This window comes from Balaenoptera physalus (assembly GCF_965194825.1).
Source record: "Balaenoptera physalus genome assembly, chromosome: 13".
Classification (NCBI taxonomy): Eukaryota; Metazoa; Chordata; class Mammalia; order Artiodactyla; family Balaenopteridae; genus Balaenoptera; species Balaenoptera physalus.
Genome location: NC_138892.1, coordinates 44,035,067 through 44,050,959, shown reverse-complemented (window position 1 = coordinate 44,050,959; position 15,893 = coordinate 44,035,067).

Genomic DNA, 15,893 nt, shown 5'->3' with positions numbered 1-15,893 from the left:
ATTTTGGATCATTGTACTTTCACTTGCATTTGTCTCCAGGTATTTTTTGATTTCCTCTTTGCTGGTTCTTTGAAAAGATAAACAAAATTGATAAATCGTTATTGAGACTCATCAAGAAAAAAAGGAAGAGGGCTCAAATCAATAAAATTAGAAATGAAAAAGGAGAAGTTACAACAGACATCACAGAAATACAAAGGATCATCAGAGACTACTACAAGCAACTATATGCCAATAAAATGGACAACCTGGAAGAAATGGACAAATTCTTAGAAAGGTACACTCTCCCAAGAGTGAACCAGGGAGAAATAAAAAATATGAACAGACCAATAACAAGCATTGAAATTGAAACTGTGATAAAAAAAAAACTTCCAACAAACAAAAGTCCAGGACCAGATGGCTTCACAGGTGAATTCTATCAAACACTTAGAGAAGAGTTAACACTTATTCTTCTCAAACTATTCCAAGAAATTGCAGAGGAAGGAATACTCCCAAACTCATTCTATGAGGTCACCATCACCCTGATACCAAAACCAGACAATGATATCACCAAAAACAGAAAATTACAGGCCAATATCACTGATGAACATAGACACAAAAATCCTCAACAAAAATACTAGCAATCTGAATCCAACAATACATTAAAAGACTCATACACCATGATAAAGTGGGATTTATCACAGGGGTGCAAGGAATTTTCAATATTGGCAAATCAATCAGTGTGTACACCACATTAACAAATCAAAGAATAAAAACCATATGATCATCTCAATAGATGCAGAAAAAGCTTTTGACAAAATTCAACACCTATTTGTGATAAAAAAAAAAAAACTCTCCAGAAAGTGGGCATAGAGGGAACATACCTCAACATAATAAAGGCCATATATGACAAACCTACAGCTAACATCATACTCTATGGTGAAATGCTGAAAGCATTTCCTCTAAGCTTAGGAACAAGACAAGGATGTCAATTCTCTCCACTTTTATTCAACACAGTTATGGAAGTCCTAGCCATGGCAATCAGAGAAGAAAAAGAAATAAAAGGAATCTAAATTGGAAAAGAAGAAGTAAAACTGTCACTATTTGCAGATGACATGATATTATACATAGAAAATCCTAAAGATGCTACCAGAAAACTACTAGAGCTAATCAATGAATTTGGTAAAGTTGCAGGATACAAAGTTAATACACAGAAATCTGTTGCATTTCTATACACTAACAACAAAAGGCCAGAAATAGAAATTAAAGAAACAATCCCATTTACCACCACATCAAAAAGAATAAAATACCTAGGAATAAACCTACCCAAAGAGACAAAAGACCTGTACTCTGAAAACTATAAGACGCTGATGAAAGAAATCAAAGACTACACAAACAGATGGAAAGATATACCATGTACTTGGATTGGAAGAATCAATATTGTTAAAGTGACTATACCACCCAAGGCAATCTACAGATTCAACACAATCCCTATCAAATTACCAATGGCATTTTTCACATAACTAGATTAAAAAACTTAAAATTTATATGGAGACACAAAAGATCTCAAATAGCCAAAGCAATCTTGAGAAAGAAAAACTGAGCTGGAGAAATCAGGCTCCCTGGCTTCAGACTATACTACAAAGCTACAGTCATCAAAACAGTATGGTGCTGTCACAAAAGCAGAAATATAGATCAATGGAACAAGATAGAAAACCCAGAAATAAACCCACTCACCTATGGTCACTTAATCCATGACCAAGGAGGCAAGACTATACAACAGAGAAAAGACAGTCTCTTCAATAAATGGTGCTGGGAAAACTGGATAGCTACATGTAAAAGAAATGAAACTAGAACATTCTAACACCATACACAAAAATGAAACTCAAAATGGATTAAAGACCTAAATGTAAGACCAGATACTACAAAACTCTTAGAGGAAAACATAGGCAGAACCCTCTTTGACATAAATAGCAGCAATATCTTTTTTGATCCTTCTCCCAGAGTAATGGAAATAAAAACAAAAATAAACAAATGGAACATAATTAAACTCAAAAGCTTTTGCGCAGCAAAGGAAGACACAAACAAAATGAAAAGACAACCCACAGAATGGGAGAAAATATTCACAAACGATGAGACTGACAAGGGATTAGTCTCCAAATACTACAAATAACTGATGTGTCTCAATATCCACAAAAACAAACAACCCAATCAAAAAAATGGGCAGAAAACCTAAATAGACATTTCTCCAAAGAAGACATACAGAAGGCCAAGAGGCACATGAAAAGATGCTCAACATCACTAATTATTAGAGAAATGCAAATCAAAACTGCAATGAGCTATCACCTCACACCAGTCAGAATGGCCATCATCAAAAAATCTACAAACAATAAATGCTGTAGAGGGTGTGGAGAAAAGGGAACCCTCTTGCACTGTTGGTGGGAATGTAAATTGACCCAACCACTATGGAGAACAGTATGGAGGTTCTTTAAAACAGTGGTCCCCAACCTTTTTGGCACCAGGGACTTGTTTTGTGGAAGACAATTTTTTCACAGACTGGGGGGAGGAGGGATGGTTCAGGTGGTAATGTGAGTGATGGTGAGTGATGGGAAGTGGGAGATGAAGCCTCTCTCGCTCGCCCACTGCTCACCTCCTGCTATGCAGCCTGGTTCTTAACAGGCTGTGGACCGGTACTGGTCCACGGCCCAGGGGTTGGTGACCCCTGCTTTAAAAAACTAAAAATGGAGCTACCATATGATCCAGCAATCCCACTCCTGGGCATATATCCAGAGAAAAATGTGGTTCAAAAGGATACATGACCCCAATGTTCATTGCAACACTGTTTATAATAACCAAGACATGGAAGCAACCTAAATGTCCATTGACAGATGAATGGATAAAGACGTGGTACTTATATGCAATGGAATATTATTCAGCCATTAAAAAGAATGAAATAATGCCATTTGCAGCAACATGGATGGACCTGGAGATTATCATACTAAGTGAAGTAAGTCACACAGAGAAAGACAAATATCATATGATATCACTTATATGTGGAATCTAAAAAAAAAAAATACAGAATGAACTTATTTATGAAACAGAAAGAGACTCACAGACTTAGAGAATGAACTTATGGTTACCAGTGAGGAGGAGTAGCAGGGAGGGATAGACTGGGAGTTTGGAATTGACATGTACACACTGCTATATTTAAAATAGATAACCAACAAGGAACTATTGTAAATAAATAAATATAAAGCTGAAAAATATTCCATTGTATGTATCTACCACAGTTTCTTTATCCATTCATCTGTCAGTGGACATTTAGCTTGTTTCTATATCTTAACTATTGTGAATAATGCTGCAATAAATACGACAGTGCAGATATTTCTTTGAGATCTTGATACCAATTCTTTTGGATAAATACCCAGGAGTGGGATTGCTGGATCATGTGGTAGTCTTATTTTTCATTTTTTTAAAAAAGCTTTCACAATCTCTAGTTCTAGAACAAAGCTGTATTATTTATTTATTTATGGCTGTGTTGGGTCTTCGTTTCTGTGCAAGGGCTTTCTCTAGCTGCGGCAAGTGGGGGCCACTCCTCATTGCGGTGCACGGGCCTCTCACTATCGCGGCCTCTCCTGCTGCGGAGCACAGGCTCAGCAATTGTGGCTCACGGGCCCAGCCGCTCCGCGGCACGCGGGATCTTCCCAGACCAGGGCTCGAACCCGTGTCCCCTGCATTAGCAGGCAGATTCTCAACCACTGTGCCACCAGGGAAGCCCATTTTTCATTTTTTTGAGGAACCTCTATACTGTATTCCATAATGGCTGCACCATTTTACATTCCCACAGTGTACCAGGTTTCCAGTTTCTCTACATCTTTACCAACATTTGTTGTCTTTTGTTTGGGGGCATTTAAAAAATTTTTTTAAATTTTTTGTTGAGGTATGGTTGATTTACAATGTTGTGTTGGTACGACAAAGTGATTCAGTTATAAATATATATATATATGTATGTATATGTAATTTTTCATATTCTTTTTTATTATGGTTTATTACAGATATTGAATATAGCTCCATGTGCTATACAGTAGGACCTTGTTGTCTATTTTTATATAGTAGCTTGTATCTGCTTATCTCAAACTCCTAATTTATCCCTCCCCACCCTCTTTGCCCTTTGGTAACCATAAGTTTGTTTTCTATGTCTGTGAGTCTGTTTCTGTTTTGTGCAGCCACTATGGAAAACAGTATGGAGTTTCCTTAAAAAACTAAAAATAGAGTGAGCATATGATCCAACAATTCCCCTCTGGGCATATATCTGGAGGAACTCTAATTCAAAAAGATACATGCACCCCAAGGTTCATAGTAGCATTATTTACAATAGCCAAGATGTGGAAGCAACCTAAGTATCCATCAACAGATGAATGGATAAAGAAGATGTGGCACATATATACAATGGCATACTACTCGGCCATAAGAAAGAATGAAATAATGCCATTTTCAGCAACATGGATGGACCTAGAGATTATCATACTAAGTGAAGTAAGTCAGACAGAGAAAGACAAATACCATATAATATCACTTATATGTGGAATCTAAAATATGACACAAATGAACTTATCTTTTGTGGGGGTTTTTTTTGATGACAGGTGTGAAGAGATATCTCATTGTGGTTTTGATTTTCTTCTCTCTGAATGTTAGTGATGTTAAGCAACAACAAATTATAACTGCGAGAGAAACATATGAAATACCTTCTGTGACCACGAGATGTCACAAATATAATACTAAGATTGATTGTTAAATGCCAACTCCCTTTACTAGTACAAGGGAAGTGCTTTTTTTTTATATTGCATACAATTATGTCCCTTGGCAATATGAAACAAAACTCAACCATTATAATGTCTCCTTAGCACTGAGAAAAAAAAATGTGGCATGTCCCTGTAACTGATCCCTGAAAAGCAAGAGGAAGTCCAAATATTTGATTGAAAACAAAAAGGAAAAATAAAGTTGTATTGTACCGAAGAGAGATTGAATTGCAGGCAGCTCTCCAATTTGTAGCTAAAACCATTTGGAATATATGCTCTTAAAATTCAGCCAATTGCTCCTTTAAATTGCAAAATGCTTTGAAGACAATGGTAGAATGAAGTAAGTAAGATTTAGGTAAGTAAAATGTCTGTTATGTTCTTGGAGAAACTAGACTGATATAAATGAAGCAGTTAGAAAATATAGGATAGTTTGTGATTTGGTGCTGAACTATTTAGTACAAACTACAGGTCCCTAGGAGTTCAAAAAAAGGAAGAATTAATGTAGCATAACACGAGTTTTGAAGACTCTAGAGGCTTGAACTCTGAGTCTTAAAGATGACTAGAATTTGGAGAAGAAAAAAAGAGTCAGAGATGTTTTTATACATCTTCTGGATGGAAAAGAGTCTGTGGGAGAAAAAAGAAAGAAGGTAACTAATTTTTTCATATGTATAATGTCTTGGTTTGCTTATCAATAAAAAAGAAGAATTTTATAAAATTGTTGTGAAAATTTAAGGTGACAATATGTGCAAAGTATTAATACTATGCCTGAGACATTTAAGTCTAAGAACTTAATAAGACGACTGGCTTAACAGGGTTTCTTCAATTAAGAACCAGCTTAATATGAGCAGCCAGTGTTAACTAGTTGCCACATATAAAAAAATAAATATGTTTTCTGTTAGGTAGCTGAGTTTTCTGTTACTAAAAGTGACAGAAGCTATTTGATTATTCATTAGATCAGTGTGTGAAGCAATGTCAGTGTTGGGTGGAAGTTGGATTGATTGATTTCCACCAGCTCTTCCTTTAATCTTGCATTCTTCGCGTTAGTATAGCTCTATTATGGATCAGCCTGATGTTTCCTGAGAATAAGAACCATCCTTAAGCTCTGGAATATAGTGGACAAAACAGTGTTTCTTATGACAAACTTCTTCAGAAACTTACAGCATTCACTTTGCTGAACTGTTGTGTGTGTGTGTGTGTGTGTGTCTGTGTGTGTGTGTGTGTGTGTGTGTGTCTCTGTGTGTGTGTGTGTGTGTGTGTGTGTGTGTGTGTGTTAGTGGGGGAGATGATTACTAAGAGATAATTATTGTTTGGGGTTGGATCTACATTTTTAGAGGGAAATGGTTCAGTTCTACATTAAGCACTGACTAAAATTTTCCCTCTCCATTTTATCCAGATTTATTTTCATAACATTGAAAATGTTTTTCTAGACTCCTTTCAGAGACTAGTCTAAGAAAAAAATCATGATGTGATTAAAAATGTCTAAATATGAATAAAAACTCTTCTTGATTAAGTACAATAATTAAATGACCTACTCACAAATTGAATTAATGAATACATTTCACATGGATCCTTATTGAAAAACCTGGGGTATCAAATATTTGTATTTATTTTATTGAACATAGCCTATAGGTTTCTAATTTTATATGACACCCATATAAAATAGTTATAACCAGTTTCCAAATAGGACATGACTTTAATTATAATTCCAGAATTCCATGTCAGTAAGGGATTCACTGATAATGTGTCTAATATGGATTACCATATTCAATAGAATATTAGAATAGTAATGCAAATATAAAAAAACTGCAGTTAGGAGCTATGAAGACTTAATTCACTGTTCTCTTTTTTACTTACAAAAGAGAGGAATTTTCTAATAAAAATTTATTATGGTGTCAAGGTATTAATGACAATAATATACCATGGAAAAAATCTTAAGCAATACTTTTTTTAAGTTAATGTGAAGTATAGATGAAAAGATGCTCTAGGTTAGAGGTGTATGAACTTTTTTCTTTACAGGGGCCAGATGGTAAATATTTTAGGCTCTGTGGGCCATATGTCTCTGTTGCAACTACTGAATTCAGCCATAGCTAACTGAAGAAATTACATAGATGAATAGGTGTAGCAATGTTATAATAAAACCTTATTTACAAAAGCAAGTGGTGAACCAGATGGATCTGGCCCACAGGCCTTAGTTTACCTTAGTTCACCTAAGGTGAGCAGTTAAACATATTTCTTATACAAACTAATGGATCCTTAGATCCATAGTTTAAGAAGTATATTCTGCCAGATCCCTGAGGGTTTAGTTGGGAGGAAAGGTGTTTTCTTCAGATACTTGCACACCAAGGCCTCAAGGGTTTCTCTGCCATAAGCTAAGACTCCCTTTTTAGAAGTAAATGCTTCACTAAGTCTGCAAAAACCTCTTTAGAAACTAGACTCTCACAATTAGAAAACATGGAGGAAGAAAAATACAGCTGCATAGGATGCTGTGGCCCGGTAATCAGTGGAATTGCTGGTTATTTTCTGTGAGGACAATAGATCTTAATTTAGTTCTGCTGTCTTCTCCTATCTTTATGCTACATACTCATCTTTATCCTAGAATAGCGTATATTGAGTATAACATTGCTGCTTTATCAAAATTCCATGATAGGTATATTTTTTGAGGTTGACTTGGTTGTTAGAATTTAAATGTTTCATGATGTCAAAAAAAAAAAATTCTTTAAAACTCCCTTATCCTAGATTCTGTGTTATGAGAATCTATATCGCTTTCAATGTCTCCTAACACAGAACCACAGGCTATCAGGAACTTAGGAAAAGCTTTCACAGTATAAAGGGGTAGAATTTTTATTTGAACTAAAAATAAGATCCTGTTGAATAGAATATATTTAACAGGATGAAGGATAATCTTTCTCTCACCTCTGGACAAGAGAAAACATCTTGATGTATATCTTTCTGTCATTTGAAATGACTCTTATTCCATATTAGAAATATTTCAACCAATTTCCTGGTGTTGACATAAAGGTCATTTCCAATTACTTACTAAACCAAGTAATGTTATGATGAATATTTGTACACAAATCTTGAATGCCAAGGATAATTCCTAGAAGTAGAATACATCAGACTGATATTTTGAGGCCTTTCTATGCAACTTTGGATCAGTACAGGATATTTTTGTTTTAATTTTGCCATTTTAACATACAATAATGGTAATTCAATGGTTTTTACATCCATATTGAATTGTCTAAATTTTATATGTTTACTTTCCATTTGCATTCCTTTGTCTGAAGATTTATTCTTCCAACCAATATTTGTCATCATCCACTTGTGCCAAAGACATCAGAGGGTCCTGGAAAATACAAGATTGCTATTCTTCTAGGAATCTAACTTGTGGTGTATATGTCTGTCAATTGATCAACAAATCTTTACTGAGGGTCTTCAAAGCACTGAGTATATAGCAATGTATAAGACAGAAAAGGTCTTTGTTCTGAGGTGGTAAGAGAATGATATTAAGCACAGTGAGTTAATATATATTTCAGATATTAACTCTACAAAGAAATTAGAGTAATATGGTAGAGGACAAGCAAAGACAGTGATGTTTGGAAGGGGAAGCCTGCTTTATTTAGAGGAGTCGGATGAGGCAGCATTTAAGTTGAGATGAGTGATAAAAGGAGTCATGTTAAAATCTAACTGGAGTATCACTCAGCTTGGTGAAAAAAAATTACAAAAGGTTCTGAGATAGGAGTGAATTTTCTATCCTGGAGGGTTAGAAACACAACCAATGAGTCTAGAGTATGAAGAACAAGGTAGTGAACGGAGGGGAATGAAATCACAAAGTTAGGCAGTGAACAGATAATGCTCGACCTTGTAGGTCAATGTAAGAAGCTGGATTTTTATTTTAGATATAATAGGAACCTATTGGACAATTTTGAGTAGGGAAGTGATAAGAAAGGGGCTGATAAATTGTTAGAAAATGGAGTAAAATGATTAGAAACCTTGATGAACTAGCAGATCTGGTGGACAAAATAAGTACATAAAGTTAAAGATACAAGATTGATCTCAATGCTTTTGGAGGTCATATATTTACAGTGTGTCCATGGTGTGGTTACTTGAAGTGAAGTCGAGGTAGAATTCATTGTATTTGAGGAGGTCAAAGAACTTTGATGGGACATACAAAGTGACATTGAAGTGAGAGAGGATATCAGGCCTCGGAAGGGAGAAAGGATGAGAGGCAGGTGTACGTGATGTGATAACAATAGAAGATAATCAAAGATGTTAACCAATAGAATGTGCCATAGGTAATTAGCATAAGGGTTCATTACATGATGGTGAAGATGGATGAGTGATCAACTGGAAATATAAAATGTGAGCTGGGAGAATACCACCTTACCTGGCATTTCTATAGTACATGGCTGTTAGTGGTGCATGGATCTTCAACTTGATATGGCTGAAGGGGTCATGTATTCTGGGAACCAGCATGTTTTATTTATAGCAAGAAGCAGCGGTCTGTTCTGCGATGAGACTGAAAAATGAAGGGAACACTGTTCCCTAGGAACAGAAGTGCCTGAGGCACTTTAAGAGGGCTTGGGATGAATGAGAAGTGGAGAAGGAGATTCAATAAGTGTAAAAGAATGAGTTTGTAAGAATGGGTTATAATTGTCTTTGATCAGGGTTCCAAACAGAAGTTATTATAAAACCTTCACGTAAAGCATAAAAATAAAATTATCTCAGGACTCTCATCTCATGGTGAAGACAGCCACAGGTCTTAATACCAAAAGGATTCAGGCTTTTCTTCGTGTATTATTTATTTATTAAAAACCATTGAAGCATTTACCAGACACCGCTGGGTGCTAGAATTATAAAACAAATAAGAATTGATCCTTTTCCTCAAAAGGCTTACTGTCTAGTAGAAAGAGGCAGAATGCATTTTCTAAAAGTGTATGTAAAGTAACTAAGACTAAGTATGTGTAAATTCATAAAATATTAATCATCATTTTTTACTCTAAGATCAAAAGTTCTTATTTTTAGTATTTCAGGAACTTCATACTAACAATAATATTTGCTAAGTAGTGCAGAATTCTAGGCTGAATTTCACACTGGGTATGGCATATAGAGGGCAATGAAATATGTATTTATGAAAGGTCTTAAGCAAGGGACTTTTGTATAGAGAATCTTCTAAGACAAATCTCAAATATACCTGGATCAGGAGCCAGGTCTTTCTGCCCAGTCCTTCCCTTTACAATGCAAATGTCCTGTCATATTATTTAAGGACGGTTTGGTCCCTATTCAGAGCAAACTGAGTAAGGTTGTTTGCTTAAAATGTACGCTGGATGTGTCAGAAGTAGTCAGATTTTGTCATGCACTTATTTTATGACAGATCCAGGCCATAGACATGAAGCTTGGCAAGTGCCTCATAAATTAGAGCTGTGCTGAAGCCTACAGCAATGCTAACTGTGGGCTAACTCAAGCCCACCTTACAAATATTCTTGCAAAAATAAAAATGATACAGTTACCTAACACAGGAAAGGAAAAAGCAATTCCTCCAAAAAACTAAGTGTCAAAGCATCCAATAATAGTCTTAGATTTTTTATTAATCTGCTTTATTTCTCTTTTTAACAAACCTAAAACTGTCACTATTAATAGAAAACCATGTAATATTATGTAATGCTTTTCTTTAAAGTTTAACCAGCCCTAATTCTAAAGTCCTGGCACAGTTTTTTTGTTTTTTTTTTTTGATTTGATGAAAGTTCATAATAATGCAGTTGACAAGAAAATTAGTTATTTCTGAGATATACATTTTAAAGTAATAACTAGGATTATGACTTATAACATTATACCAGAACATGTAAGATTTTTAGAAATTTCATGTAATGTCTGAAACATTTTTATTAACATATTTCCATACAAATAACCCAATGAAACTTTAGTATTAGTTGTTTTGTTTGTTTGGTTTTTTATACTGCAGGTTCTTATTAGTCATCAATTTTATACACATCAGTGTATACATGTCAATCCCAATCGCCCAATTCAGCACACCACCATCCCCACCCCACCTCAGTGTTCCCCCCTTGGTGGCCATATGTCTGTTCTCTACATCTGTGTCTCAACTTCTGCCCTGCAAACCGGCTCATCTGTACCATTTATCTAGGTTCCATATACATGCGTTAATATACGATATTTGTTTTTCTCTTTCTGACTTACTTCACTCTGTATGACAGTCTCTAGATCCATCCACGTCTCAACAAATGACTCAATTTCGTTTCTTTTTATGGCTGAGTAATATTCCATTGTATATATGTGCCACATCTTCTTTATCCATTCATCTGTAGATGGGCATTTAGGTTGCTTCCATGACCTGGCTATTGTAAATAGTGCTGCAATGAACATTCGGGTACATGTGTCTTTTTGAATTACGGCTTTCTCTGGGTATATGCCCAGTAGTGGGATTGCTGGGTCATATGGTAATTCTATTTTTAGTTTTTTAAGGAACCTCCATTCTGTTCTCCATAGTGGCTGTATCAATTTACATTCCCACCAACAGTGCAAGAGGGTTCCCTTTTCTCCACACCCTCTCCAGCATTTGTTGTTTGTAGATTTTCTGATGATGCCCATTCTAACTGTTGTGAGGTGATACCTCATTGTAGTTTTGATTTGCATTTCTCTAATAATTAATGATGTTGAGCATCTTTTCATGGGCTTCTTGGCCATCTGTATGTCTTCTTTGGAGAAATGTCTATTTAGGTCTTCTGCCCATTTTTGGATTGGGGTGGTTGTTTCTTTAATATTGAGCTGAATGAGCTGTTTATATATTTTGGAGATTAATCCTTTGTCTGTTGATTCGTTTGCAAATATTTTCTCCCATTCTGAGGGTTGTCTTTTATGGTTTCTTTTGCTGTGCAAAAGCTTTGAAGTTTCATTAGGTCCCATTTGTTTATTTTTGTTTTTATTTCCATTTCTCTAGAGGGTGGATCAAAAAAGATCTTGCTGTGATTTATGTCAAAGTGTGTTCTTCCTATGTTTTCCTCTAAGAGTTTTATAGTGTCCAGTCTTACATTTAGGTCCCTAATACATTTTGAGTTTATTTTTGTGTATGGTGTTAGGGAGTATTCTAATTTCATTCTTTTACATGTAGCTGTCCAGTTTTCCCAGCACCACTTATTGAAGAGACTGTCTTTTCTCCATTGTATATCTTTGCCTCCTTTGTCATAGATTAGTTGTCCATAGGTGCGTGGGTTTATCTCTGGGCTTTCTATCTTGTTCCATTGATCTATGTTTCTGTTTTTGTGCCAGTACCATATTGTCTTGATTACTGTAGCTTTGTAGTATAGTCTGAAGTCAGGGAGTCTGATTCCTCCAGCTCCGTTTTTTTCCCTCAAGACTGCTTTGGCTATTCGGGGTCTTTTGTGTCTCCATACAAATTTTAAGATGATTTGTTCTAGCTCTGTAAAAAATGCCATTGGTAATTTGATAGGGATTGCATTGAATCTGTAGATTGCTTTGGGTAGTATAGTCATTTTCACAATGTTGATTCTTCCAATCCAAGAACATGGTATATCTCTCCATCTGTTGGTATCATCTTTAATTTCTTTCATCAGTGTCTTATAGTTTTCTGCATATAGGTCTTTTGTCTCCCTAGGTAGGTTTATTTCTAGGTATTTTATCCTTTTTGTTGCAATGGTAAATGGGAGTGTTTCCATAATTTCTCTTTCAGATTTTTCATCATTAGTGTATAGGAATGCAAGAGATTTCTGTGCATTAATTTTGTATCCTGCAACTTTACCATATTCATTAATTAGCTCTAGCAGTTTTCTGGTGGCATTTTTAGGATTCTCTATGTATAGTATCATGTCATCTGCAAACAGTGACAGTTTTACTTCTTCTTTTCCAATTTGTATTCCTTTTATTTCTTTTACTTCTCTGATTGCCGTGGCTAGGACTTCCAGAACTATGTTGAATAATAGTGGTGAGAGTGGACATCCTTGTCTCGTTCCTGATCTTAGAGGAAATGCTTTCAGATTTTCACTGTTGAGAATGATGTTTGCTGTGGGTTTGTCATATATGGTCTTTATTATGTTGAGGTAGGTTCCCTCTATGCCCACTTTCCAGAGAGTTTTTATCATAAATGGGTGTTGAATTTTGTCAAAAGCTTTTTCTGCATCTATTGAGATGATCATATGGTTTTTATTCTTCAATTTGTTAATATGGTGTATCACATTGATTGATTTGCGTATATTGAAGAATCCTTGCATCCCTGGGATAAATCCCACTTGATCGTGGTGTATGATCCTTTTAATGTGTTGTTGGATTCTGTTTGCTAGTATTTTGTTGAGGATTTTTGCATCTATTTTCATCAGTGATATTGGTCTGTAATTTTCTTTTTTTGTAGTGTCTTTGTCTGGTTTTGGTATCAGGGTGATGGTGGCCTCATAGAATGAGTTTGGGAGTTTTCCTTCCTCTGCAATTTTTTGGAAGAGTTTGAGAAGGATGGGTGTAAACTCTTCTCTAAATGTTTGATAGAATTCACCTGTGAAGCCATCTGGTCCTGGGCTTTTCTTTGTTGGAAGATTTTTAATCACAGTTTCAATTTCAGTGCTTGTGACTTGACTGTTTATATTTTCTATTTCTTCCTGGTTCAGTCTCGGAAGGTTGTGCTTTTCTAAGAATTTGTGCATTTCTTCCAGGTTTTCCATTTTATTAGTATATAGTTGCTTGTATTGGTCTCTCATGATCCTTTGTATTTCTGCAGTGTTGTTTGTTACTTCTCCTTTTTAATTTCTAACTCTATTGATTTGAGCCTTCTCCCTTTTCCCTTTTTTTAATTGACAAAATTTCACCCCAAAGAAATGTTATGCTAATGTCACTCTTTGCTTCATTTTGAATATTGATTTGGTAATCTTTATATTCTAAATAGAAATGTTCTGCATTTTCTGTATTCTACCTTCTAAGAGGGCAGAAAGGAAAATGCCATCATTACTTAGAAGTAATGTATCTCTTCATTCATTAATTTAGAATAATTGTTCAGTATTATTAAGAGACACTTTATTATAATGGCAATAAAGGTCCCAGTATAAATCTAATACTCAAACTAGAAAAAAATCTATAATAAATCAATGAAAGATTTTTTCACCTCAGACAGTCTGACACATGAGCCCATGTGTTCCAACAGTAGATTAAACTTTCACTATTATATAAAATTTATATAAATTCTTATAGCATCATCTAGTTCTTTATAATTTGTGAATAGTATAAAAAAATACAATAAATCCAAAAAGTCCCAAAGAATTTTTATTATCTATTTTTTAAATTACCAAAATTTTCTTCACTTTTGGGTAATTAATTATCATGGACTTATTATACATTCTTATTGACTTTCACAATTTTCATATTCTTTCTAGGAAATACTTGCCAGTACACGATTCCCCTCAGACTACTAAGAAGATGAATTTCTCTTTTCCTGGCCTAGTGTTGCAGAATAGCTTCTATGCGCAAACTTGAAGCTTTTGTAATTATTCAATTCCATAATTCCTTAGTAAAAAAGCATGTTTCATTCAATATAAACAGTTTTTAAAATACGGTGTTTAAGGTAGAGTCATTTAGTGTGTAATTGTATGGATAAATATGAAATAATGGAAATAATTCTAATTGTCCAGTCCTGTGAACCCAGTATACGGGTACAACAGTTTTCTCATAATAGTGTTGAGGAGAGCATATTACATCTAGATTCTGAAACATTTTCTTCCAAACAATAGTATGAACAGAGGTCTGATTTATTTCAAAATGAAGAGCCTTCCCAAGAGAAATACTTCCATAAAGCTTTATCTTTTTGGTGAAGATAGATAAATAAAGACACAGATAGATAGAAAATGATATGAAGAAATTTTTTTAAATAAGAAAAATAAAACTAGGATCTTGCAATTCTCAACACGATGGGAAAACTGTGCCCTTATAGCTGTGCTGAAGCCTACAGCAATGCCTTTTAACTCGAGCCCACCTTCCAAATATTCTTGCAAAAATAAAAATGAAGTTATCCAACACAGGAATGAAAAAACAATTCCTCCAAGAAACTGTGTCAATTATCCAATAATAGGAGCTAGGAACTGGACAAGATATATGAAACAACTTTTTTCAGACACTGGACAAAATGCAACTCAGAACTCTAATCCTTGAGCTACGAAAAACAAATGAGATGATCGCTATGGTCACCCCGTCTTTCTGCCTACAGCCACATTCCAGACCACGTGAAGGCAAAGGGAATCCAAGCAGAGCATAGTTGTATCACTGAATTTAGGAGATAGAGAATCTAGTTTCGGAAGGCTGAGAAGAGCTTCAGAAATTTGAATAGAGGTTGCCTTGAGTCTTTGGATGAACACTAAGCTGTGCATGACCAGGTTTAAACTCCATAAGGCTCATCAAAGAATACCATGGAGCTGTAAACTTAGCAATTCCCAAGGCTCTCACAGGACAGAGAGATACTCAAATTCCAAACAGAGTAGAGAAACTTTAGTGAGTAACCAAGAATTCATTAGAGACCCAAGAAGGCCATACTTTAGTAAAAGGGCTAAGATGGTGTTAGGGGTTACAGCTATTCTAGATGCATCCTAACAAATGTTAAAATCTTCAAAAAAGCAAGTTGACCCAAGATTAACTTAAATTATTGTATAGCAAAACAAAATGCCCAAAATCTTTAAAGAAGAACAACCAAATCCAGACATCAGAAAATTTAATATTTACAGTACCCAGCATACAATAGAACCTTATTAGACAAGGCAAAAAGCAGGAAAATGTGAGCAATAACCAGGAGAATGACCAATCATTAGAAATAGACACAGACGTGACAACAATGGTAGAATTAACAGATAGTTTTAAAAAAACTATCATAGTTATGTTTAAGAACTTAAAGCAAAATATGAATATAATGAGAAGCAAAATATATTTATAAAACCAAATGGAACTTTTAGAGATGAAAAATACCTGAAAAAAAATTTACTGGATGGGTTTAATATCAGATTAGACACTGTAGAAAAAAATAAAAGACTCTCCAAAGGTAAACATAAAGAAAAAAATTAAAAGGTTGAAAAAGTAAAAAGAGCCTAAGTGGCATGTAGAACAATATCAAGCAGTCTA